The 25,765-nt window shown below is 36.5% G+C and overlaps 2 long non-coding RNA genes across 7 annotated transcripts in view; one reads left to right on the forward strand and one right to left on the reverse strand.

Annotated features, from left to right (window-relative positions):
• The window catches only part of LOC135296227 (uncharacterized), an 87,044-nt gene that overhangs the window by 10,486 nt on the left and 50,793 nt on the right, over positions 1-25,765 (forward strand). Inside the window, exon 2 of the long non-coding RNA XR_010358294.1 lies at positions 5,623-5,744. This is a non-coding gene — a long non-coding RNA (uncharacterized LOC135296227). The remainder of the gene's footprint in view (positions 1-5,622; positions 5,745-25,765) is intronic.
• LOC135296226 (uncharacterized) lies at positions 661-25,747 on the reverse strand. 6 transcript variants are annotated; one of them, XR_010358290.1, is made up of 3 exons: positions 25,585-25,747; positions 23,710-23,862; positions 661-7,626 (listed from the first exon to the last, which is right to left on the reverse strand). It is a non-coding gene; the product is annotated as an uncharacterized LOC135296226 (long non-coding RNA). The 6 variants fall into 6 exon arrangements; XR_010358291.1 differs by lacking the exon at positions 25,585-25,747 and having other exon boundaries at positions 661-7,227; positions 7,568-7,626; positions 23,710-25,255; XR_010358289.1 differs by lacking the exon at positions 25,585-25,747 and having other exon boundaries at positions 661-7,227; positions 7,521-7,626; positions 23,710-25,255.

Raw genomic sequence — 25,765 nt, forward strand, 5'->3', positions numbered from 1 at the left:
GCAGGTTTCATTATTAATTTGTGGAGGTGCAACTTTAACATGATTCAAAGACAAGCTTTGTGCAGTGTGGCAGGGTGGCAGAAATGCTGCAAGCTTCTTTGAAGCGTCTCCTTCAGAAGCCACTCAGATTAAGGGCATGAGAACAGCCATTTCAAGTCCATGCATACGCACACACCACAGATAGCTCAGCAGAGGAAAGAGGGAAAGGTCTTTGTATGAGGTATTCCAGCAAAAATTTATTCCAAAGCATGCTGAAGGGATCAGAGACAAAGACCAAACCACGTGGTCTGCATAGACTTAAGTGGGGGGTCAGTGACCAATGACCTGAGGGCACAGAGGAGGGCAAAGAGCAGCAACATGTAGGGGTAATGAGAGATGAATAATTAGGGTGTGCAGTGTCAACTGGCCAATGGGAAGCAATCTAATGTAGATTGGCAGTAGTGCTGCTGAGTACCATGGGTTCAGTCCTCTCTATCAGCCTAGGCAGGGAAAACTCTATGATATACTCCATGATATATATCTATTCTTCAAGGCCCTGGGGATTTCCTGCAGGGGAGGATTCAGAGGATTCCACAACTCCCATGCTTTATCTTACTATGGAAGACTTCCCCAATGGACCTCTGCAGACACTTATGTGGAAAACATAAGTAAAAACAATGATTACAACGCAAAGAATTTATTCGACAAATTATGAAACCCATACTGTTAACCCACATTGTCCAAAAAGTCCATTGATGCAAACTGAATTCTTCTCAACTTTTAAGTCTTGACTTGCTCCTTCAGCTTCTAGATTTTAACATGGATAGATGTTGAGTATGACGAAAGGCTGAAACAGTACATCCTTTCAAAGTCTTGGCCACTGGGTCCATGGGAAGGCAGTGAAAAGTCTATTGTTTTTCAGCTTTCTAGTTACATGCTTGGTGTTATTAGCATTTGTTAGCAGCTCACTCAGTGTCTAGGACATAGCATTGGTTTGCTTACTTAGCTAGTACTTTCAGTTCTCTTAGCATTTTTTAAGTTTTTGTAGCAGCAACCCCAGAGGCCAGTACTGAGGCTACTATTTTCTTTTTCTATCTCTAAAGTCACTTTTGTTTTTGCAGTCAGATTTAAACCAAAGGACAAATCTGCAAATCTGTCAGTTCTTGGAGAATAACCTGTTAATAGAATACATCTACATGAAAAAAATTAAATTGTGATAGGCTGCAAGATTCAGTAAAGACTGAGTATTTGCAAATTTCAATTTCATGGATTTGTCACGTTTAAAGTACATAGACAAAATTGTATTTAGTTACACGAGTGCTGCACATCCTTTAGTAAGGCTGTTAGAGGCTTTTGCATCTCTGCTTCTCAATGGCTTTAAAGACTCATTATTCTTAAGACAAAATTACTTGGATCTTATAACTACTGTTATAAAATGGAGACACAGTTGTACTGTTAGAATATAACAGAATTTTGAAAACTGAAAGCATTCTTAAAGACTCACAAAAAATGGCTATAAAAGAAGCTGTAGCTTTTTTTTTATAATTTCTGTGTGTTTGAGCTTTTGAACCTCAGTATATATATTTACATAAAATTCAGACAATATAGAACAAACAGTCTTATGAAGTAGTGGAGGGACATTTTCTGTGACAAACATCTGTGGTTACAGTCTTTTTCCTTCTTTTCTTCCATGCCATCTGAGCTTGGTTTTTTTGCTGTCTCGGAGGCTTAGGAGAAGGTTCTTTGAGTGCTGTATTTGGCTGTTCAATGTACTGCTTGATGCTTATGCCTGTAGATATGGAAGCATGCACTCACTCTCTCCATGGTTATTGATGGAGAGGGGTTATTGCTATCTAAAATGGCTGTGTTTTTGTAAGGTTCACTCTCACTTCCAGCGTGGAACCGGGAGTGACCAGATTGAAGGAGGGGGAGAGCAAGGTGCTAGGCTTGAAAAGACCTGCAAACAGTCCAGAAACCAGTCAAAATTCAATACCTGTGCAACACTTTTTTTTCCACTTAAATGTCAACAAAATACACAGAAATAATCATGGATCTTGAATGGAATAGTCTGCCAGAGACATAAGTACAATGTGGCCCTGGTGGTAAATGTGTGGCAACAGGCTCTTGTTGAAGCTTTTATTTCAGAACAAGTTGTTGCTCCCAGATTTTTTTGCCATTTGCTCCCCTTTGTTTTGCAAACAAGCAGCACTTGAAGAAGTTCTGGTTAAAGTCAATGCTAGTGCTGTTTTCTATTAATTTTTTTATGAGTGCACATTTCTGGGTCATGTCCAGCCTTGCATCCACCAGCATCCCCAAATTCTTCTCCCCAGTCTGTTCATAGTAGCAGTCCAGATTCAGCATATCTGTATTCTAGTAACAGAGTATAAATGTGACATAATATATTATCTCATTCTTCAAACTTTCAGAAGTTTTTCTCTTTAATGAGGTTTTCTTCCAGTACCTGAGGAGATCTAACACTTGAATCTAGCTGGGGTGGACATATCATTAAGTGGACAATTTCTCTTCTGGCTGATTCTGGCTGTTCATACTGGGAAATCAAAAATAGTATTTTCTCTTTTGGTTATAGAGACACATATTTCTTGAGCTCTGAAGCAGCAGGCATCAAGACAGCTTAGGGAAGAAAAATCTTTCTGCAACAAATAGAAGGAATTGAGCCTAAGTGAATGAATTTACAGAAGGGATATATTCTCCCAAATGAGGGCAGCAACTTCTTGTTGACATTAGAGGAGTAGATTTTTGATGAAAGATAAGGAAGTTATGATGCAAAAGGCCTGTGGCATGCCAGATTCTAGTTATAAATGATAAATGCATAATGAAAAACATGTTGAACAAGTCAGCCTTTAGAAAGTTTAGATCAGTTTTGACTGAGAGAATACTTTTACTCATTTTGCTTTTTCATCAAGGTTTTGATCAAATACCCTGACTGACTGCCACAACTGAATACTTTCTAAAAGGAACTTAACAGCTCATAGAACTACAACCTATTTTGACCTATTTTGTAAATAGTACAGAAGTCCCTCATTTTTGCAGCTTTCTATAATATTAATTTCTGATCAATTAATAACTTTGTTTCATTTCCAGTAACCTATTAAATCACATTCCATGCTGCAAAGGTTTCATGCACTTTAGCTTCATATTTATTTTTTACTTTATCTACATTAAAGAAAAAAAAATCTTAACTAGCACAATATAAATTGTCTAGGCTTCCAATTTTAAGGATGTGTATAAGGTTTAAAATAACACTTTTATTTTAGTTTTCACTTATCAGTAGTGAACTATGGACTTGGTCAAATAAAGTTAAAATGCAATTTAATTGGAGAAATGCTTTCTTCACACCTCCTGTGACCTCAGATTAAGTTGATTTTAACTTCCTTTAACATCAGAGTAAAAATTCAGCTAAAATTATGAAGCTGTTGAAACTCCTGGATGAACATGGATGCACTTAAGCCCTTATTTTTGTCCGGAATACCTGGGAGGAAAAGAAAAATAGTTTCTGATTTTTTTTCCTTTCATCTGTTCACCTTTGCCTTCCTTCTGTATAGTAATCAAAACATGCAGTGGTCCTAGGAAGAGATACATTATACATGTTAGAACACAGCCCTTCTGAAAACACCAGCAGGGATTTATAGAAGGAAAACACCAAGAACCCCCTTCTTTGCACCCTTAGTAACTTCAGCAGCCTTTCCCCTGCTAAGACATCTTATCAAGACTTCAAGATTGCCTTGTTCTTATGCAGGGCATAAGCCAGGTTCTGTGTAAAAACCTATAATCTCATTACAGCAACATTATTATAAACTGCTTTAAATGTTTGTTTTTTTTTTTTTTTATTATTTCTTTCTGTCACACATTAATACATCTTTAATTACCTGTGACTTCCCTGTAACATAAGCATAGCAGGCCCTTGATCTTGTCTTTATCTCTTGCTCTAAGAAAGACTGGATATTCACTCTCCTATCCTGGAAAGCCTACCAAAGCAGCAACCTAAAGGAAGCAGTTCCTTTCATCTCCTGCTTAAACAAGACAAAAATTAAATAAAAAACTACTTAAATACAGAAAATCCGACAATAGGAAAAGATTCACAAGGAAAGAAAAGGGAGCAGGAAGCAGAAGTCTGTAAAAAGCTTCAGGCAGGCACTACAAGACTGGCAAAGCTCCAATCCTCTGAAATAGAAAAATCAATTAGATACACCAAGCAGAGATATGATGCACTAGGGAAAAAGGGGGAAGAAGTCCTGTTCTGCACAGAGACAGAGACAAGCAAATATGCACCCTCATCTTTCTCATCACAAGCAGGTTGTAGCAAATCCACACTAATCACTCCAAAACCCACAATCAGATAGTTGTGGTGTCTGCGTGACTCTCAATAAATTCATGAGTCCATATTTCAAGCCCTGAAATGAAGGTATTCTATGCATCCATCAAGTGCCTGCATTCTCGAATCTGCAAAAACACAAGCTGAACTCTTTTGTTTTGCAGAGGAGATGGTAATAAAGGTAATTAGATCAGGCAAACTGAAAAATCACCCAGCTGGATAACTTGTATACCATGCAAAATCCTCTTTATCTTCCTTCCCTACTCAAAAGCTGTGCAGAGCCATGTTAGGTCCATCATCCCCTGCAATTTAGATAATAAAAAAGTATTGGACAGGAAGTCAGGCAATAACAAAACTGTTGTGGTCAATTTTTCAGTCATGTCTCAGAAGGAACTGAATGAAGAATGTGATATTAATAATTAACCCACTGAATTTAGTCTCCTACTTATTTAGAAGAGTTGAAAATAAATGTTTAAATACTTAATTTTGAATAAAGTCTCTGGAAATGGAATTTAAATGTGCAACTTTAAGAGGAGCTCAGGGATAAAATGGTGTCTGTTAATGGCTGTGTATAGTAAATTATCACAGGCTTGAGATATCTAATGCTTTCTGAAACTCCTTGGGGTATACTGAGAGTTCATCCTTTACCCAATATAGAATTTTAAGTAGAGATGCCACTAGTTCTTTGTTTGGACTCTCTGTAGAAGAGACAAATGCACAGATTAAGATGCAAACTCAGCAGCTAAATTCCCTGGGCAGAACAGAGTTACCTACAATCTCCCATGGTGCTAAGCAGATCAGCTGCTCCTAAGAAGCAATCTTGTTAGGTGTCAAAGCTGTGCATCAGCAAAAAAATATGCTGCACCAATTGATGCAACTGTTGTCTTCTTCATAGGGCTGTTAGAGGCTCTTGGTTTAGGTATTGTTAGCACTGTGTTCCCTCATGGGCACCATTCACTAGGCATGCTCAGACCAAAGCTAACATATATTGACAACAGTGAGTTCAGCAGAAAATGCAAGTCACAATCCATTTTATTCAAAAGTAGGGACAGACATCCTTATGGCATAGGTCTTCCTGCCTTGTGAGCAGAAGAAATTTCTGAAACAAGTTTAATAGGAAAGCCAGCTACAGCAAACAAGAGTCCAATTTTTCAGTATAAACAGTCTCTTTGAGGAAGAGTGCATCTCACACCCATGTTATGGATTCTATCTGATTTTACCTAATATTTGCCTAACTTGTAATATATTAAAAACATCTTAAGCACACAAAAAACATTCACAGTTTTTTAACTCGATATTCTAATATTTAGGTTTTACCATGGGCTGCAGATGGATCTGTGCTCCACTGTGGACCCTCATGGGCTGCAAAGGGACATCTGCCTCACCACGGTCTTCACCACAGACTCTGGGAGAATCTCTACCTCTTAATGTTGTAAGATAAAATGAAATGGTAGCAGGAATGTGCTTTACACTCTGTAGTTTGCAGAAACAAAAATCAGGAAACATTACAAGGAACACTCTACTCAGGCTAACATTTCCAGTCCTCCTCATTTTCCACTTGCATATTGATATCCTATGCAAGATATACAAAAATATCTTTTGACAGTTTCCTGCTCTTAACTGCTGTTTAAGTGGCCTCTAGTGCTAAAAAAATGCAGGATTATTAAACATGATAATTTTTAGTAATTATTGCTTGCATGGCATTATATTTTGCAAGACTTTGCACAATTAATAATCACTTAATAAAAAATTCATGGTCTTAGAAAATGCAATACTAACTCAGTTTTCTATTTCCTTTTCTTTGCTCTGGCTTTATGGATTATGTGCACTACTTGAATTCATGTAATTGAAATGTAAATTTTAGACCAAATAGCAGTCAATTAACTCACCAAACACCTTTCAGGATTAGGCCTGACATAACACACTAAGTCTTTTGTTTTCCTGCTTTTTAATTTTTCCTCAATATCATTTACTTTTTCTTTGCTTTGGTATGTTTTCATTCTTTTTTTTTCCTTGGTCAAAGAAATGGCTGAAGTGGATTTATTTTTTTGCAGGTAATTGGAATTGACCTAGCAGCTGTGAATAAATATTTACTGTCTGCTGTACAGAAATAGATATCTCTATACCTGCCCATCTGTAGTTTTGTAAAATAAGACCTTACTCATAAATGTGGCAGCTGGGTAGAATAGTTAAGGTATGATTTTTTTATAACTTGCTAGGCCAAGATTTCAGCACTTTATTTTTCTGCCTGGTGTATGATATAGCTAGGTATTACATGACAGAATTCTAAACAAAGCCACTGGAATTTATCCACTCTGCCCTTTTATCTTGCCTCTTGCATGTTATTTGCTCTTTAAGGAACATTGCACCAATAGTCTGGTAGCCCTTTTCTTCAAATAAATGCCAAAACTGCAGTCAGTGTGGAACAAAGATCTCTCATGCTGAACACTAATGGGTTGCTGATCATCTAGACCATGGTATTAACTAGTAGCTTATATTCTGCATTAACATCTTTACATCTCTACCTGAGGAGCTATTTATTTGTTTTTTTAGTTCACCATCTACAAAAGAAAGATTAGTTCCATCACCTGTATAAAAAATATATTTACAGAATAAATAGGTCAGGATATGTAGATCTATATGTACATATTATAGATAAACTAAAATATACAGACATCATAAAAGAGGCCTTATGGATTTATTTAAAAAATTCAGTTAAAATCTTTCCTTAACACCACATCTGACCCATTTTTTGGTCGGTGTCATGGCAACAAAAAGATTAAATCCTATATTGCTCTATTTCGAAGTAGAAAATAGCAGCATGTCATCCATTAATCTTCGGTTCTATAGAGGAGGATGAGATGTGTAAAATAAAAGAACCCCACTTGAGATTTCTCCTCCTGTCCTCTTGTTCCCTATTTGGAAAAAAAAAATATTTATTAACTCTTATACTTTTATGAGAATATAGCAATTAAATATTTATCAAGAATACATTTTAGAAAGAGGAACTCATTAACAAATTAGCAAATGGCCCTTTTGAGATTATTTGGATCGCCCTGGATTAACCATTAGTTTATTAATTAAACCAGAGATGAGATCTCAGTTTTTCATATCTTAATGAACTGTTCTAACAGTTCTGTTGGACTGGATTGAGTTAAAGGAATAGAGAAAGGAATAGATCTGTTAATTATTGGAATTCTGCTCTCACTGTGTAGTGGAGTTTCTGTCTTCTTGTTTCTGTCTTCTTATCCTTACCAAGGAGCTTCTCAGCACTGGCTCTTTTGTACTTCAAAATAGTATTTCTTCAAGGATACCTAAGGAAAATGCCTTAATAAGTTATTTCCCCTGGATTTTTCATCTCAGTATTTATATAATTATTCTGACACTTGGCCTTTGCAGTCTGCCTGCATAGAAGGACTGAAGTACAAATTTCTACTTCTTCCTGTCCTTAGTTATCATTAAAGATGAATGAGTTTAGTCATTATTTTCAAAAATTTAAATTATTAGTTATAATATCCAACAAAGTCTGTAAAGAAAACTAATAAAATGCATTCAGTATGCTATTGGATGAAAGAAAACATTCCTGGAGTTACCAGCATATGACATAACTCTCGCTACTTTTCAACACTAGTATATCCATATAAATCACACTAACACCAACAGCTTCAAGAAGAAACCTGAATTGCATTAGAAAAAAACAAGGTCTTGGATTTCCTAGAGATATAATTTTAATTTTAAAATATCAGCTTTTTTATAGGAAAATAAAAAAGAACTGGGTCTGGAGCTTTTCCTTTCTGCAATATCTAGTTTCAGAAAATGAAAAATACTTCTTTTCCATTTATTGGTAGGACAATCAGCAGCAATCCTTACTTCTTCTCTTGCCACTCTCCAGTATTTCCACCTTGAAACTCACTCAAGCATCTCTAAAGCTCAGAAGTGCTTGTTTTCCAAGCAATGCTCAAAAAAGCAGGAAGAAAACAAATTAGAGATGGAGAGAGAGAGAGAGAGAGAGAGAGAGAGAGAGAGAGAGAGAGAGAGAGAGAGAGAGAGAGAATGAGATTTATAATAGTCCCTGAGACTGAGTCTTGAGAGTGGAACTATACTCATGTCCACCTGAGTGATTTCAGTTCCACAAAGAGGTGGTGGAAATGTTTTCTTAAATTGATTTATTTGAAGAATTGTGGTGTAACACTGAACCACTATGTGGTCTGTTTTGTTCAGGTTTTGAGATTGTGACTGTCTTCAGTGAGGTTCTATGTACATTTGTCTGTCATACAAAGCACAAAACTGTTTTCAGTTCTCAAGACTTAAACTGAAGGAGTATTTTAACCCTTCAATTCTTGCAGCAAGACTTTCCATTTATAAACCACTCCTGATGAGAATGTCTATATGAGTGATAAATCTGCCTTCAGAATCTAGGAAACAAGGGAAAATAACCGCTTTTCATAGGTCTTCGTTTTGGTCAAACTCTCAGGGCCTGTGGTATTTTAATAACTGAATGACATTTAGAGCACTGGTTTGCTTGTGCAGTGATATATGATTGTGTAGTATCTTCTCAGCTGAGCTACAGTAGACTAATGACTACAGAAACTTATCAAAAATCTGCCTGTGAGGGTTTCTACAATGTATCTTGAACATCAAGCTGTGAAGCTTTTAAAAAGCATTTCTATTCCCTAGATGGGGAAAAAGAAGAGGAAAACAGAGTAACACTTCTGTTGTGCCCAGGAAGATTTGTGCTTCTGTGACTGAAAGAAAAAAAGGAAGGAAAACATACCATAAGCACATAAATTTTAAAATGTGCTTTAAATTCAGTCGGGTAAATCTGTTCTTTTATTAAGTAATATTCCAGCATGATACTGAATTCATTCTACTTAATCTCTCTTTGTCTGTGGCCAGGGATCTTGGGGATGGGGTGGTTTCCCCCCCCAACCCATTCTGTTCTTTGCCTTCACTCTTGCCTGTCAGAGGGTGTCATAATCCATTCTGATGACCTGTTTCCAGATGGTCCTCTGCTTGGCAGATTTGATATGCCATGTCACATAAAAAGCTCATAAAACTGAAGTGGCATTCACTTCATACAAAGCTTTGATTATCAGCATACACACAGGGAACAGCGCAGCATCTCCCTGCCAAGCACTTAGTGCCCACTGGTTCTGTAATCCAAGCTGAGCACAGCAAAGTTTAACATTTTCAGTCTTTTTGTCACACTTATATCTGCCTTGGCTTCTTTTGAGTATAAGAATAGACATGTGCAAATAAAAAAAAAATTAAAACATTTAAAAAAAGGGAAAAACTGTATTAAAAAGAAACTTCAGTTTAAACAATGCTACTTAAGACATGAAAAGTGGGAAATCTGAAGTGTTATTTCTAGCTTGATTGTTTTTTAATCTTTATTTACTGTATATCTGCATGCTGCAGTTTGCACTGGAATCCTATGTAAACCCTGACAAATGAGAGGGCTAGTTTCTAAAGATCTTATTTTTCCATCTGCTATTTGAATTAATGTTTCAACAAACATTATCAGTAAGACAGATAATTTTGTTGACTTTAGTTAAGCACTTCCAGCAGTAGGATGGCTAGAACAGCCCGGAATTGTTTAAGTAGTATAATTCACTACAGACATTTTCTGAAAAATGTAAGGCCATTCTTTATATGGAGAAGCTACATTCTGAATTACATTCTGCTGCAGGAAAACAGCAGTTTACCCTTTTGTAGATTTAACACAATGACATCTTTACTGGCCTTGTCAGAGCAAACAAGAATAAAAACAGCAATGAATAACTTTCCCAGTAATTGTAATACATATGTAAGTTTATATATATCTGGACTATTGCTTTTGCATAGGTCTGACCTGCAAACCAAGAAGCTTACATGACACAGGAGGGTCCCCTCCAGGAAATATATGGATTAGTAATCCTAAAAATGTGAATATCTGCCTGCTTCTTTCTCCTTCCATCTACCTCTTTAAAACATGGGCAACAGATCTAAAAATAAAGTCTCAGTTTAGTGGCATTTTAGTATTTCTGTCATTTTACCTTGGAAACAGACACAACTAACTAATCTAACAGACATAAATGACTAATCTAAACAGGTTCCACGTTTATGTAGCTAAGAAAAGCTAATATTTACCTAGGTATTTATGTATGTATGTATCTATCTATCTATCTATTTATCTATCTCTTCGTCTATTTATCTATTTATCTATTTTGAGAGGAACCTACCTCTCAATTTGAGAATTTTGACGTCAAAACTGATCAGTTGAGAATTAGAACATACAATAAAGAAATTTTCATTCTTAGTCTTTGACTAATATGAATATTTTTATACTTACTTTTCTAGTTCTAGATTCTAAATTAATTTTTCTCATCTATAAAAATGTGAAAGCTAATCACACCAATTGATTTTATATATTAAAAATTTAAAAAATTATTAATCTTATGTATATGCAGATACTTTTTATGTAGATGATTATAAAATTATATGCATACAATGTTAATTTTTTTAATCTATGGTATTAATGTTGTTCTGTTGTTGTTTCTCCTTCAGAACCTGTTGCTGTTGTATTCAAAAATCTTTTAAATGAAATTAAGATACACAGCATTTATAGGAACAGATTTCACCAATCACTGTTCTATAGCTCAATAAGCAGCTTTATGACTCAAGGAGATTCTCAGACAGTTACAGTGAAATAGCTTAAAAATAAGCCCTATATTTTTCCAGTGAGTGGGATAATAGAAAAAAAATAGTGTCTTTAATAAAACTAAAAATAATACTTGAGCAAGAAATCAAATATTAGACTGAATCTCTGAATTCTCAGACAAATGTAAGTTCTTTTGAAATCACAGTAGAAAATTCTGCTTCAGTTATTGCACAGAATGGAGTGAAAGAGCTTTGCTTGATTACAGTGGAAGGATTATGGGTTTTTATTTTAAAAATAACAATGGGTAGCAACACAAGTGTTTTCAGCAATGTTGAGCAATCTATGCACAATGAAGTCACCATATGAAAACAAGATCAATGTCTCATCCTAGCACCTGTGTTGTTGCTATGACTATTTGAAAGAATTTAATTTAACATTTCTGAACTTTATGTTGAGGTAACAAATGGTATAATAAAATGCTGTAATTGAAAATGAAATACTATTTCTCTCCCCCTCCTTCTTATATAATTGGATGAACTTAAAAAGACTCACATTTCTTGCATGACCAAAAAAAAAAAAAAAAACCAACCCAAAAACAATGCATGGTTAGCATTCCCATCTGTGTCCATCAATTTTAAGGTATCTTACTATTTTCTGTAGAAGTCTCCAGTTGTGAATAATAGAAGGGAATTTGATGGTAACTCAGTTATAAGGAAAGAGCTGTGCCCTTGGCTTGTCTGTTTAGGTTCTTATTAGGAAGAAACACTGCATGTACTGCCCACAGCCATGACTTTATTTCTGTCTCCATCAGGTCTCACTAGAAAATTCAACTAGTTAATGGTTTTATACAAGTTAAGCACAACTGTATGTGTGCCACTACTGATCCAACTCTAGATCATTCCTAGTGCCAATAACTTTTTCTAAGCTGGGTTTGGGATCAAGAGACATTCTAGGAATATTCTAATGAACAATTGACACAATTAATTCCTCTTAGTCATTCATCCATGAGTTCTTTGTTTAAAAATGAATGTTTAGGCTGACTGATATGCTTTAACTCCCTGTGCTGATAATTCCAGATGGAAGAAATATCTGTGCTTATTAAAAATCATTATGCATTGGGAATTTTCCCTTCAACTTATCTTTTTCTTCTCATTTCCTAAAAGAACCATTTAGAACTAATGACATTTGCTCCTAGAATTTTTCCAAAGAACAGCCCACTTTATCAACTGTGTATATAGGAGGAATCTTTTGTTCCTGCAAAAGATAACCATCAGCAAAATAAAAGGCTTAAGCAGGTTTACAGTAGTTTATTTGTCTGTCAGTAGGCAGGCAGCCATGCTTTTAAGTCTGGCTCATTATAGTTCCCTCTTGACATTACCTATCTTTAGTATATCCCTTGTCTTGCATCAGTAATGACTGTCTTCAGATGCCTCAGGCTTTTCTTAGACTGCTTTCAACCCCCTTTTTTTTCTCTTCATTTTTATTTCTCTCTCTTCTAAATTTTTCATGACTTTCAAATTATCTGTTGACTGTAATTACATGACTTCAGGCCTTTCAGTCTGTTTTACCTGGACTCTGCAAGTGTATACAACTACACTACTTCATTGTAAATTAAAATGTAGTGTTAGATATACCTGTCAACCCGACTTCGCAAACAGAAAAAAAATGCAGTAAAATCTAAGTCCCTGTATATAGTGAGTGACTTCTAGATACAGAAGGAGAAATGAGGAGAAATGTGCCAGCCAAATACGCAAAATTTAAAAAGTAGGTTCCAAAACCTGAGGGAAGTATTTCACAACACAATTTTCTGTTTACAGGATATTTCGCCTGTGAATGTGAAATGGAAGATAAATTACATAAAAATACTTCCATGTTTGTCATGCCTACCTAAGGAATAATAAAATGCAATTGTGTCAAGAGGCAATCAATGAAAGTGAGAAAGGCAATTTGAAAACTATATCCAACATATTTTTTTTCACAAAACAAGTATATATGTACATATATATAAATAGTAGCTGTGTAATAAATAAAAAGGATGAATGTAAACACAGAGACAGTCTAGAATCATACCTCTGAAGTCTACTGCTTTTAAAAAGCCCATTCCAGCGCGGCGACTTTTACCAAGTCATACAGTTCAACTGCTGGGACACAAACATCACTGGATGACAGCCTGTGTTGTGTATTGTCACAGATAAACTTTTTGTCTGTTAAATCTGTGGAGATTACCTTTTTATTTTTTCTCAGTACCTGTGGAAATTGCTTCAGATTTTGAAGTGATGAAGTCTTTGTCTGATTATTACTGTTACTAATTAATGTTATGGAAATAATGAAAGTATTTAGGAAGACTTCAAAGCCTGTTTGTGCTACACTCTGTATTCCCTTGGCATTAAAATATTTATCTTTCCTCAAAAAGTTATGAACTAAAACTGCAAAACTGGGTGGACACAAGAAACAGAACGGGAGAGCACAGGGTAACAGCATGACAATTATGAGGAGTGTAAGAAGCAGAGGTCAAAAAACTCCAACTGCCTAGACAGAGTTACACATGTCTTCTTTCTCCACTTTCCTTTATCTGTCTTTTAATTAAAAATAAGTGGCCTGATTTTCAAAAATCTGAGCACTCAAAACCTGCACTGATTTCACAGGCAGCTCTGGGTGTCAGCACATTAGAAAATTAGGCCAGAAGTGTTTTCATCTTTGGCAACTTCATAAGATTTATCTTTTAAATGTGAGTGACTAAAGGAAAACATTGATAGCTGTAACTTGCAGCAGTGGAACAGGGCAGACTTCTAAAAATCATGACAAATTTAGTGTGCTATAGTTATCTCTTGCCTCTTCTTTTTTGTTTCCTGGTGTTGCATCTCTTGCCTGACACATTTCTGACCCATTATGATATAAGAAAGAATCAAAGAATCCTGGGCAAATTTCATATTGCTCTTGTTAGGGCAGTGTGGTGATAGGCTTGGAAATTTAATTCCAGTATCAATCAGGTAAACAACATAGAAATATCTATATGGTCTTTTGATTTATTTTCTTGTTTATATCACATTTCTTTAATAATAAGATATTCAGGGTATCCCAACCATTACTATGTTTCACACTTACTTTTATCAGTTGAAACTAAGTGGGACAAAAATTAAGGATGCCAAGATTTTGAAAGAATGCTATGTGAAATATCATTTTTTTAAAATTACTTATTTATTTATTTATGAAAGTTTTATTGGATGTTAAAAATCCATTTTCATTTAACTGTAGGAAAAATTACTACGCTAGTGATAAAAAATTGATATTCAAAAAGATCTGTGAACATGGTAAAAATAAAGGGTATGCACTCCCTTTCTTTGTTATCAAAACACACCTGATACTGGCAAGCAGCCTTTGTTATTTGAATTGAAATTACTTGTGTCTTCACAAAGACATTATGTTAATGTAGCTAATGTGCTAGCTTCTCAGAAGTTTCTTACTTCTCTTCAATATACACTTACATTTTATATCTACAGTTCCCCTTTTGCTTAAAAAATATCTTTAGTGATGTTCAGCTGGTTCCATCATAAAATCTTCAAAAAAATCACCAATACTATGATTTTTCATATCAGAAACTTCATACTGAGAGATCAGATTAATTACCTGTTGGACTGTTTCAGAGCCCTATTTCACTATAATTTTGTGAGCTATTTTCAGCCAAGGACAGGGTTAATTTTTTGCAGTAGCTGAGAGGGTGTGTGTCTGAAGGAACCTGGCCACAGTAATATTGGATACTAACTCAGCTCATTGCAAGGGGGTGGGGAGGGAGAAGGAGTTCTGGATTCTGAGAAGAAGGGGATGGCTTCTGGTCAGTAGAGAGTGTGGAGGGTGGGTAGGGTGCCACCAGCTACAGTCACATTGCTTTGGGTCAGGCTCTGTGAGCATCTGCATGTAAATCAACTTCTCTTTCGTACACGTTTGTTATAATGTTGCTGTTATTGTTCATTTTCTTATTTCATTGCTCTTTGCAAAGTTCTCTTATCTTAGTCCATGATCTACAAGAGCCTCCAGTTATCCTCTTGGGGGGAGGAAGGGGGTGAGGATGTGGGAGAGAGGGGAAAGGGGAACCGGCTGAGCACCAGTGTAGTTTGGTGTCCTGCTGGAGAACTCAGCTGGGGAGTACCATTCCAAAACCACAACATTTTGTCAGGGAAGTGGGAAGAGCAAGATCTGTGTCACAGATTACCCTGTTCTAATCTTTTTTGTTTTCCAGTGTTTTGTACTTTGTCTGCTTTTTTCTGTCAGTTTTCTACAAAGGTCTGTATGATTTCTGGGGCCTCTGTTTCTCAGTTGACTTTGATATTGACATTCATAGTCATAACACACTTCCCTCATATCTTACTGTATAACACTAGCAATCTTCATAGATTTTTAGGTTAGGATGTTCTGTTATCAGTGGAAATGGGAGCTGAACAAATAAAGAATAGTCCTGTCAAGAAGGACTTGGGGGTGCTGGTAGGTGAGAGACTGGACATGATCTAGTAGTGTGCACTTTCAGCCCAGAAAGCCAGTATTGTATCCTGGGCTCCTTCAAAAAGCAAGAAGGGTAGGGAGGTAATTCTGCTGGTCTGGTCTGGTCTTGTAAGAGCCCCTACTCTGGTCTTGTAAGAGCCCAGCTGAAGCACTTTTTCCAGCTCTGGGGTCCCCAGCATAGGAAGGACTTGGACCTGTTGGAGTGAATCCCAAGGGGGCACCAAGTTCATTGGAGGGATGCAACACCTCTGCTTAGAGGAAGGGCTGGTAGAATTGGGATTGGGATTCAGCCTGGACAAGAAAAGGCTTTGGGGTGACCTAATTGTGACCTTCCAGCTCCTGATGGGACCCTACAGGAAATACAGAGTAAGACTATTTACAAGAGCTTGTAGTGTCAGGAAAACAGGCAATAGCTTCAAACTGAAAGAGGGTAGGTTTAAATTAGATATTAAGAAGGAATTCTTTATTGTAAAGGTGCTGAATCAATGGAACAGGTTGCCCAGAAAAGCTGTGGATACTCCATCCCTGGAAGTGTGGAAGGCCAGATTGGATGGGGATTTGAGCAACCTGGTGTTCAGACCTGGTTATTAAAATTGTTAGAGAGATGCCTCTGCCTGAATTAAGGTGCAAACGAGACCATATGCCGAAGTCAATAACATGGATTTTATGTTACAGTAAATGTGAGGTTGAGAGGGAAAGAGAGAAAAAAGGAAATAAATAGGAAAAAGGGATGGGAAGAGACATCTTCTGATGTCCTTGGAGGTCCTGCAAAACTTTCCATGAATTCAATGGATTAGTATATGTTTGGGTCAGGTACACAGGTACCTCTCCTGTAGGGGACAAGTTTGACACTGCCTCTTGCAGCAGACTCTGGATCCATTGCATCACTTTGTGTCACGTGAAGAACTGGTGCAAGTTCTTCACGTGACACAAAGTGATGCAATGGATCAGGAATCAGTCGCGGGGTGGGGACACTTTGGGGGTCTTTGATGGTTTATGAGACTTCTCAGCTGCCTCTCAAGTGAATGTCCTGTGTGTGTGTGGCCTTCCAGGTTGGGGGGTTTCAGAACTGAGCCATTTTGTGTAAGGGAGGATGGCTGTTCACTCCCTCTGACCAGAGGTTACAGCAAACACCCAAAACTCTCCTCCTCCTCCCCACCTTAATCCCAGCCAGAGCTAATTTTCAGGACAGCTGCTACGTTTGACTGACTTTGTGGATACAGTCTTTACCTTCAGCCTTGTTCACTGCTTCCTAAACCTGAAAAGCATCATGTTTAGATTATCTGAAGTTTTCTTAGGTGACTTAACTCACAGTCCAAAGGAGGCGTATTCAGGGACAGGTAGTCTTTGGTGGTCACAGCTTCTTAACACACTTTTGCTGTAACAGGAAAATATCCCTCATAACAATGTTTAATCCATTAACCATAACATTTCAGTATCTCCCAACTCTCCCAACTGCTCCAGTGAAAGGTGTCCCTGCAGGGGTGTTGGATGTAAATGATCTTTAGTGTCCTTTCCAATGCAGGTCATTTCCAGTGTTTCTGTGATTTTTAAACTTCAAGTTCCTATGGCTCATCTTGAGGTAACTTATCTGATGGTCTGCATTAGGAAGGTCCCCAAGGATCCTCCATATGCATTTTTTAAATTAATAGAATTCACTGAACACTGTCGATATTTATGAATACTCATGAAGTAAAGCAAAACATTAATTTCAGCTGCACTTGAGTCCCTTTCAAATGAGCTCACTTTCACTAAACGTAAAAGTTTCAAGTCTGATTAATTCTTGTTTGAGAACAGCCACTGATAATCTATTTAAAACTAAAAAGATGAATATTTAAATTTTAGTATTATGGCATGTATTTCTTTATGTTTTCATGTGCATTGATTATAAAATATATATTTTGCCTCATTTCAGCTACATAACAGTAAATTAAACAATTTAAATAAATAATAATTGTTTGTTTATTGGCCTGGGAAATGCAAGTACTTGTTTTCTTTGATGTTTGTAATGAAGAAAGGAGCAGGTATTTCCCAGAACTGAGGATGACAAGCACAAATTTCTGACTACAAAGTTTAATTCTGTAATGTTATTCAAAGATATAAATATTATTATGTTTAATATGAATTCTCTTGGTCTAATGGGAAATATGTTTTGCAAAGAATTTTTAACATTGACTTAAAATCCATTGAACTCAGGCAAATGAACAAAACTTTGGTTTTAATTATCATCAAACTTTTTACATTGGTCTCTTACTCAGTTCTTAAATGTTGTAATATGCCAGTTCTTATCACAGTCTTGATTTTTCTTTTTTCATCCTAATTCCAAACGGGATATGTTGAAAGGTCATGGAAACCATCTGATCAGCATTACCAAAGGCCAATTTAATTCTTTTTACAGTAAAATGAACTTAGAAGAGGATGGTATTTAAAGCAACAATTTGTGGTTCTGTCCATCCAAAATGAGTATTGACTGCTTACCAATTCAAAAATACAGATTCTAAACCAAAATTTTTAAAAAAACCCCAAAACTTGGTATAAGAGGTGATATAGTGTTTTGAACAAAATATCAGAAAACTAGACAGTTACAAAGTTATTGGTGAAATTTCTATTTCTGTGTCATCATTCTTTTGAAAATAAGAATAAGACATCAGAAAGTTTATTTTGGTTCATAAATCCTATAGAATGATTTAACATTAGAGGGAGGTGGTCCATTCATGACATTGCTGTAGACTTAATATTTGGCTGAAATAGAACTATTTATATATTTTTGGTTTTTTTGCCTCTTAGTATGCACTCTGCCTGGACAATGAAATGCATACTAACAAAGTGGAGCTGCTGATGGGTATTTTATTGCCTATTATTTGCATATTTTTCCAGGAAGGTTCTTCAGAGAAGAATTTGTCAAATTCATTTCAGATACATATTGAATTGAAATAGATGGTATTTTCATATAGATGTTTTTAAATCCAGTGTGACCTTTTTCAGGAAAAGTATCAGCCGAAGTTTCTGTCAGTCAAAATTCCACAATTTAAGTTTTAATATTTCAACATCAAATTATTTTGATTGCATTCATTTGATGAATCCTCATTGTTTGCATTGAACTGAGTAATTTTGAAATACATAAAGGACCATGAAGGAACAAAAAAATTACTTTTTTCCATCTCAAGCACCTATTTTTAAGCACTTGAAGTGAAGAGAGGGTTAATTGTCACCAGATGTCTTGTACTACCTGAAATTCCTCCTTTTTAAGTCTTAGTGTTTCTATTTTAAAATTCTCTGCTCCCTCCATTTGATTTATCCCCCATTATATACTGTGTTTCCAAATATATGTCACCAATATCATCTTTGTCGTAGTTATACCAGCATTTCTTCTCACATTAGTTCACACATAAATTTTTTGAATACTGTGTTTAGAGAAAAGGAGAAGCAGTATAAGTACAGTAAGACATTTATTAAATTTTCAGTATAATGCAAGATATTGTAAAAATAAATGCAGTGATTTTCAATCTTCATAGTATTTATCTTTTTTGGCATAGCTTGCACAAGTAATTAATATACTTGAATAAGAGTTAAACAATGCAGAAATTGTCTCTTCTATTTCTGGTTTTATTCTTATATTAAGAGTACAGCGACAAAGTTACTGAGCAGCGCGCCTATAAGTTGGTGATAGGCAGAAAATAAAAAATAACATCTTAAGGTGTCATAATTTGGATTAATATGTGGATGCAAAAAGTGTGATACAGAATCCAAAATACTCTGAAAACATATAAAGGGATCACTTTGGTTAGCTTTTTTCCCAGTTTTCTGTTTCATTGAACAGGATGGCAGTGCTCTGGTGTTTTGTTTCATTAGTGTCACCATCAATATCCAGTTCACTTTCTCAAGAAGAATAATTCTCAGTGCTACCTTTTAAATCAATGCAGGACTTCTGGAATATACTTGAATGGTGTGTATGTCATCAGCAATAGATGCCTTTGGACTTCTATATCTTTAAGCATGAGAATCAGAATCATACTAAAAATGACATGGTGATTTATTCATGTTGCACTATTAACTTTCTCCCATCAAACTTGTGACAACTAGAAAAAGTTGGAGCTTTGGTGGAAAGGATGATGAATCATTATAATGTGGCAGGGATCCAATAAATGTGATACTCAGAGTTTGTATTGATTTTCTTACATTTACTGGCTTGTGTTGCTCTACTTACTAATTTCTCACTTTGGTCTGTTTCAGTCTTCTACATTTTTATTTCTTCACACATTTCTATTCTGCCCAGAAAATTTTTTTGTGAACTGTCATCTTTTTATAATGCAGTAGCATTATTCCTGCAGTATTTCTGCAGTAATTAGGGTTCTTGGTCCTTTGTTGGTTCTTGTCACATGTCATATTACTTAAACCCTGCTTGTATTTCTCTATAAGGCCTACAGTCAGAAAGTGTGATATTTGGCAACAAATCCTTGTTTCACAGCAGACAATAGTAATAATCTGGCCAGCACAATCAAGAAATTGTGGTATTTTATGCATTCAGACCTAGGATTACTTTTTTTTTTTTAAAGATTGATCATAGTCACTGGTATAACTCTTGTGAATCTTCATACTAAAAATTTCTCTGTGAGGTGGGCAGACTTCTGCTCCAGAAGTATGTAAAGGAAAAGATAAAATAACCTGTCATTTTGTATTATATTTATCATTATTTAGCTTTTTTTTCTTAATGCATATATTTTACAGAACCTATTTGTCTGAAAAAGTATATCTAGCACAAAATGTCCATACTGTATTCTGTATGTAATAAAAAATAAGAGGATATAATTGAAATATTAACTTGAAATAACTTGTTGATCTGTGGCTTGTTTGTATTGATTTGGTTTTTTGCTTTTTTTCTTTGCAGTGTAATTTCTTCTAATGCTATTTTTACAAGTACAGAGCTAGCAAATTCCATATTGATGAAGCCTGGTTAATATTTTAAATAAACGAGTCTCACCTTACTACAATATCAACATGTAAAAGCATTTCTGGTGACATCCCAAATGTTAGATTTTTGCAGACAAAGTATATGGATAGAAGTGCTTGTATGCCTACATGTAAGTGTTCAGTGTCATTACAAATGCCCTTTCTTAGTCAAACACCTACACATGGGCTCATGTGATACAATGGAGAACCTGTGCCATCCCAAAGCCACAGCTACTGGAGAATAAGCACCACACTCAATGCCATCTTAAATGTCACCCCAAGGGTGAGCAGCTGAAGGCAGCACAGAAGCCCTAGTCAGCACAATCAGCAAGCCTGGAGATTCATCCTCCTCTGTAGCCTGCAGGTGCTTGATTCACTTGCTCACACAGTGGTGTCTAATGCAATTTTGAGCTGCCCTAGACTGCCTAGGGTATCACATAGGACAGTCAGATGTGACACAAGACCTGTGAGAGACTCATGCCCTTCTAAGGCTTTTCCAAAAGCCAGACAACATGCCTAAAGAATGTTACACATGTTACAATACATGGCAAAAGGATCCCTGTGTAATTGAGGGTCAGCTGAAATACTGTCTGGACTCTTCTGAGTTTATTGACAAGATCTCTTCTGGCTACTCCAGAGTCACAGAAACCTATGCATCTGTAAACTCTTAAACAGAATTAAAACCTGCTTTGCGAATGTATCTGTCTTTCAGACACCATCCTATTAAGATTTTAACATGCTTAGGTTGTTTTAATAGTCTAGATAGATATTAAATTCTTGAAGAATTAGGATAAAGTAGTCACTTGGCTGAAAGAGAAAGATCCTGTTATTTCAATTCTGAAGAAAATAGCTTTGTGTCCTTTCAAATCTTATTTGACATCAGAGAACCCTCCAAGTAAAACACAAATCTACAGGAAACTGAACTTTGCTTGTGCTATTACTCGTGGTCCTACTTATTTTCTGTATGGTTCTGGGAGCTCTATACAGCAACTAATTCTGTGTTACTGCTGTGTCTGTTTTGCCATCATTTCTTTAATGTAATTTTCCTGCCAAAATATGTAATGAATGGCCTTCTCAAGGCTTGCTGCCTTATTTGTAAGGTGTTTGCAGATGTGGAAACTTCTTTGGATTTCTGTGGTTTCCATGATGGTAGTCTTACTTAAAATAGTACAGCATGAGCAATTGTTATCGTGTAGAATAAAGAATAAAAACAGAGTGATAGTTTGATACTCCTTATGTTTCTTGTGTCCATTTGATATGATGAAATAATTTTTGCACAACTTTAAAAATATCTAGCTGTATGTATTATTGAGTCCCAAAGCTAAAATACTTTACATGATCTTCCTGTATGAAAAATGTTCAAGTGCTGGTTTATTAATTGACTTCTTTTCAGAATACAAACCCTCAACTAACTGATTTAGTCATTTTACAGAGAATCAATTTGAGGATATTGAAAATCCTAATCAACCCACTAAAACACTAAGGATCTTGAATTATGTTGGGCATTAATGCATCTAAATATTCTAAAACATGTATTGCCAGAGAGAATGTTTTTTCCAAGATGTAGTTACAGTAATTATTAGAGCAATTCTCATTAGTGCTGCTATGAAAGGTCAGTTATCTATTCTTATCACGATGCCATTTTTTCTTTAGTTTATGACCCAATTTATTTTCCCTGACTTCTCACAGTGTCAGCTGCCTTCAAAAGTAGGTGTTAATCAGTGAAATAAATCCATAAGTAAAGGACACTAAAAAACCTTTCATAATAGTTTCAAGCATCTATAAAGAGAAGATTCTTTTTGGCTTTCAGTAATTTCTTTGGAACCTCTGATTTTTGGAGGAGAAAATAATTAAGATAGTTGTTATTTACTGTAGAAAAATAGCTCCTGGCCATACCAAGCCACATACCATACCTTTATTATGCTTTACCTTCTTCTTTAATGGCTACAATAAATCAGAATGGGACTGAAATAATTCCATTGATGTTTGATAATTCTAATATCACTGGCTCATTTTAAATCTCAAAGGAAAAAGTATGCTTTCACTTTAAATTGCCATCATACAACTAGATGTGCAAGAAATAATTACACTGACTTGTCAGTTTTTCAGACAATAAGAGAACACCGTATTGACTTTTTGTTGAAGGGGGGCCATTATACTAAGAGCAAGAGAAAGTAGTTTTTGAATTGACATGTGAGCCTTATGACTTCAAAAGCTTTATTCTGAGACAGTGTTTTTATGAGTCCGTGTGTTTCATACTTTGGTATCATTAAGACATAAAAAATGGAATAATAAGTGTTACTGTGAAAAGAAAGATTGAGCATAATTTAGAGTGAAGCAAAGAAAACCACTCAGCATAAAACTCTTCACTTATTTTATATATGATGCTTTCTTGCCCAAAACACACCTGTGTTCTTGGTTAGTGACTACGAAAATAAAAAACAATTCAGAGATAGTTGAATGTATTATTCAAGATGGGAAGTAGAAGGGTGGGAGTGTAATTTTTTTTCAGTATTTTCCCACAAGTCCTTTCTGTCAATTGGAAATAAAGGAAATAATATATGCCTTTTTTGGGGATAGGCCATACACTATTCTCAGCTCATTATAGTGCTCATCCTCCTCATTTTTTGCAGCAGAGATGTCAGACTGTGCAGATATTTTTACCTCAGCAAATGCTTTTGGCTCTCTAGAGGAATTCTTAAGCATTTGGGCTGGCAGCTTTGGTGCTGTCACTTCTATTGTCATGTAGATATGCTTCTGATTATTTCCTCTTACTCTGTATTCAATTTATTGCCACTTTTTTCTTGTCTATATCAGTTTTGTTTTGCTATGACTTGTGTTCCTCCATTTTAGAATGGGCTTCCTTGTTACTAACCACTCATGAAATCTTTTTGTGATATGTTTTAATAGCCTCTTAGCAGCACAACATGGGTGAAAAGACCATTTTCTCACCCAGTTTTCTTGGAAGTCTTCCATTGTGCAGTTAAATTCCTCTACAGTCATGTACTGTGCAAGAAAATTACATTTTATTGTAAGCAGAAGTTTAATTCTTTAAAACATGTATTGCATTAAAATATAGATATTTGCAACCACATAAATAATTTGATGTGATTCTGAACTCCTTTGACTTTACAAAAAAATATTTGGGATGAACATTTGCACACTTAGATAATACTATAAGATGTAAAATAATATAAGGTTTCTAATATGGCTGCATTAGTTAAGGGAAACTGGATGTATCTATATAGTAGAGACATGACAGAGAGGAGAACTCTAAGGGAAATAGGAAAATCTGTAACTCTTCTCTTACCATCACTTAGGAGCTTCAGTCATCTTCATGATCTTCTCCAGACTTTATTCTTAAAGCTGTAAATTAAGGTCCTAGGGTGACATTATGATGCTTGTATTCCCAACTGGGTGTCCTGTTTATGCTGGATATTATATTCTGTGCCTTCAAGACTGGCTGAGAGCAAAGGTGTGGAGAAGAAGAAGCAGAGTTTGTTATCAGGGACTGCATTCACTCCTCCACATTCGGCTGGACTGTGTTCTCTGGGCACGGATGGGGCAGAACACCACGCTCCTTTTCTATTTAGTTAGTTTAGCTAGCTGAGGAAGAGGAGTTGCCCTGGACTGATTTTCTTTCCCTTTTTTTGGAACTGTTTGAGCCTGCTCTGGACTGGGACCAGGGGAAACACTGGGAGCTCACACTTTGCAGTCTGCCAGGACCTACTGTGCAGCCTTTCCCAGCACCGGAGCGACTGATAACAGAGCAACCCCCCACCGGAGAGACTTTCTGAACTTTTCATCTCTTCAGAGCAACGAATGAGCTTTGTCATCTGGTTTTGTTCATTTTTTGTGCTAGGGAGTGCTTTGCCTGTTAAATAAACAGGTTTTTTCTACCTCTCTCCAAGGAAATTCTTTCCTGAACTGGTTGGGAGGAGGGGCCATGCAGGTTTGCTTTCTTGGGGGCCCCTGTTGGATATTTTCTCCTGGATTTGTCCTAAACCAGAACAATTATGCTGCTGTTTACTTTAATAAATATATCTAATTGCTTCTTACATGAGATTGTGTATCCATAAGATTGTTATTTGTATTTAAATTTGGTAACAGCAGGTAACTTGAATACAGAGCAGAATGAAAAAGAAATCTGAATAGGTGGTTTCACCATCCTTTCTATGCCTTCCTTCTTTTTTCAAGAAATCTCTTGATATTAGTTCAAGTTTTGATGTCAGAGTATTTCAGATTATGTGAAACCATGCTGAAAGAGTGAAGATTATTGGACATACTACACAAAGTATTTTAATACTCCAAACCTACTGCTATGAGGAAAATCACAGAAACACAGAATGGTTAGATTGAAAGTGATCACAGTGGCTCCAATCTCCCTGCTGGCAGATGAGCACAGAATTGTGTTCAGACAATTCTTGAATAGCTCCCATGAGAGAGACTCAAAAACTTCTCTGGACAATCTGTGCCATTGCTTAGTCACTCGCACACTGAAGTTCTTCCTCATATTCAGATGGAATTTCCTGTGCATCAGTTTCTGCACATTGCTTCTTGTCGTATTGCTTGGCACCACTGAGAAGAGCCTGGAAACATCCTCTTGACACCCTCCCTTCAGATACGTATTATAGACAGTGATGAGGTCCTCACTCATTCACCTCTTCTCAAGGCTAAACAGGCCCAGCCTTCTCAATCTTTCCTCATAAGAGAGGTGTTCAGAACTGAACACAGTGCTCCCTATGCTACCTCATTTGGGCTGAGTAGAAAGGCAGGATTAACTCTTTTACGTGTTGATGAGAAATAACTGTTTAGAAAGTGAATCTTTTTGTCCAACACTGCCAAGTTGGTGTCCGAGTTTTTCTCTACCCCACCCCAGGCGGGGAAGGAGGCTGCACCGGCCGAGCTGTGGCACAGCAGCTGACAGCCGGGGGGCACTGCCCAGATGCGCCGGGGGCGTCCGGGCAGCGCCTCAGCAGGAGGCAGCAGTGATCAGCAAGAAGGTGAAGTAGAAAAGAGGGTCTCGTCTCGGGGGCAAAGTCCAGAGCTCTTTAATGCCTCCAGGGAAGACCAGCCGAGTCAGGCCCACGAAGTGCGGGTACAGCCGATTATAAAGGGGCGGAACATACAATACATCAACCAATGAGGGAGAACTTGGGCGGGAACAAACTCTTGACAAACATACCGGCTCGCCAATAGGGAATGTGACAGGGAGAGACCCTTGTTCCCGATCCAATCACCCACCGAGGAGGGGAGAACTTTCTGGAAATAGGGAAGGGGACAGTGGCTGATGGACAGGAACTCAGGGAGGGATTGACAGAGGGTAACCAGGGGAACAGGGGTGGAGACAAAAAACTGACACTCTC

This window comes from Passer domesticus, chromosome 3 (assembly GCF_036417665.1).
Source record: "Passer domesticus isolate bPasDom1 chromosome 3, bPasDom1.hap1, whole genome shotgun sequence".
In the NCBI taxonomy this organism is placed as follows: domain Eukaryota; kingdom Metazoa; phylum Chordata; class Aves; order Passeriformes; family Passeridae; genus Passer; species Passer domesticus.